The 2,308-nt window shown below is 40.5% G+C and overlaps 1 long non-coding RNA gene across 1 annotated transcript; it reads right to left on the bottom strand.

The window, feature by feature from the left end:
• Nucleotides 1-210: 210 nt before the first annotated feature.
• LOC129532540 (uncharacterized) lies at nt 211-1,175 on the bottom strand. The gene is made up of 2 exons (XR_008678296.2): nt 1,090-1,175; nt 211-797 (listed from the first exon to the last, which is right to left on the bottom strand). It is a non-coding gene; the product is annotated as an uncharacterized lncRNA (long non-coding RNA).
• Nucleotides 1,176-2,308: the final 1,133 nt, after the last annotated feature.

Raw genomic sequence — 2,308 nt, 5'->3', positions numbered from 1 at the left:
TACTTAACCGTGCTGAGCCAAACCCAAGTAGTATTTCTTAAATAGTGTCAGCAGCAATTTTGCCTTTGGGAAATAATTCTTTGAAGCTGTAGTTTGCTTCTAACAGCATTTCTGGAGAACAGAAGACATCATCATTTAAATGTCACCACTTTCGAGTAGACTCGAAGAGGTTATAAACCCTAGCCCAAAGAATAACAATTCAAGGCAAAATTAGAGAATAAGTTTTATATATATATGGTCCATTTCATGCTGATTCAAAAGAAAAGTATTCAGGGTTTCTGCAGTTTGTTTTAGATTTAACAGAAAAGCTTCATCTGTTACTTCACAGTGCAGGCTGTTATCTGATCACTGGTGCCATTGACATCACTCTGTAGGCATTTTGGTTATTTCTGGAAATAGCAGCAGCAGGAAAGACTGTTAAGCCCTAAAGAGAATTAAGTCTTGGAATGGAAAATTCAGTTCAGTCCTTAGTGACAGGCTTCCTCTCAAAGCTGTTTGAAGATGAAGCTCTCACTTATAAATAAACAACTTGGAATCTTCTCCCATCTTGACTTATCTTCCATGAGAGACTTCAACTCTACACTCTCTCTAAGGGGATAATCAAACCAGCTGCTGGGATCCAAGCTGTCAGTTTGCTCTTCGGAGTATCTGAATGCTGATTGGCTGCCCTCTCCCCGTGAGGGAAGCTGATTGGCCCAGGAAGAGTATGGAATGAAGGAGCATTGTGGTAATTACCTCCCTGCAATGGCAGAACACAGGATGCCTGTGGTCCATGACTCCATATTGTTTGCTGAGGCCTATATTTCAGGACAAGACAGAGATAGGTCGTTTCTCTATGCTGTGACAGGCCGGCAAAGCAGAATCATAATTATTTAACAAACATAGTGTCTATGAAAAATAAAATATCACAAAATCTGTAGGGAACTCAGAAGTTTTCAAGTTCAACCCCAATGCAAGGAAGAAGGCTCTTCAGGCTATTCCCTGAAGACGAGATTGAACCTCACAGCTATAGAGACTGACCACCCCTCATGGAAGCCTGGCCACCTTTCAGAAAGCTGCATTTGTTAGAAATGGAATTTTCATGTTGACCTGAATGTGGATCTTTGTCATCTTTTCCCTGGTGGTTCTGCAGTCTATGGCCACATAGAACAAGTCCAGACTTGTCTACAGTAGAATTCTCAAGCTCCGCAGGGTTCTTAAATATGATGTTGTTCAAACCAATTATTTTACAGGCAAGAAAACTAGGGTCAAAGAATAGTCATTGTTTTGCTCACAGTCAGAGCTTTATGGTGGCCATTACAAACCCAAGTTGCCCAGCGCCCTGAGTTTTCCCCCTCTATACTCTATCCAAGAAAAGAACCTAAGTCAAAGGGCTGTTGTGTTAGAGGGAAAAACGAGTGTGGGAATGAAAAAATCCTAGGTTCTAATTATGATGTTGGAACTTATTATGTATTTGACTTTGTGTGTTTTTCTTAACTTTTCTTTCCTCAAGTTTCTTAATTAAGAAAAACGAGACTTCCCCTGAAGAAGAAATGAGGTAATCATGTTATAAAGCACCTAATCCAGTGCCTGAATTGGAATAAACATAAACATATTTTAAAGTTCTTGTTAAAATCTTTCAGCAAATGTTTTATGAGTTCTTTCTAGATTCTGGGCACTGATACAGATGCTGGGTGTATTGAAGTGAACCAAAACATGTTCAGTCCCTGCCTTCATGAGGAGGGAGAAAATGAACAAATATACACATGTATCTAAGTCATATTTTAATAAGTGCCCTGAAGAAACACAGCAAAGCTTGGGGGGTAGGGAGTTAAAAGGTGCTCTTTTCTTTTAATTATAATTTTAAGTTCTGGGGTACATATGTAGGATGTGCAGGTTTGTTACGTGGGTAAACGTGTGCCATGGTGGTTTGCTGCGCCTATCAACCCATCACCTAGGTAATAAGCCCAGCTTGCATTAGATATTTTTCCCAATGCTCTCCCTCCCCCAACCCCACCCCTGACAGGCCCCAGTATGTGTTGCTCCCCTCCCTGTGTGCATGTGTTCTCATTGTTCAGCTCCCACTTACAAGTGAGAACACGCAGTATTTGGTTTTCTGTTCCTGCCTTAGTTTGCTGAGGATAATGGCTTCCAACTCCATCCATGTTCCTGCACAAGACATGATCTCATTCCTTTTTATGGCTGCATAGTATTCTATGGTGTATATGTACCACATTTTCCTTATCCAGTCTATCATTGATGGGCATTTTTGTTGATTCCATGTATTTGCTATTGTGAATAGTGCCACAATGAACATACGCATGCATGT

The sequence above is a fragment of the Gorilla gorilla genome, chromosome 2 (genome assembly GCF_029281585.2).
Source record: "Gorilla gorilla gorilla isolate KB3781 chromosome 2, NHGRI_mGorGor1-v2.1_pri, whole genome shotgun sequence".
NCBI lineage: Eukaryota > Metazoa > Chordata > Mammalia > Primates > Hominidae > Gorilla > Gorilla gorilla.
The sequence above is the reverse complement of the archived record's forward strand: the minus strand, read 5'-3'. Positions and strand labels throughout refer to the sequence as shown.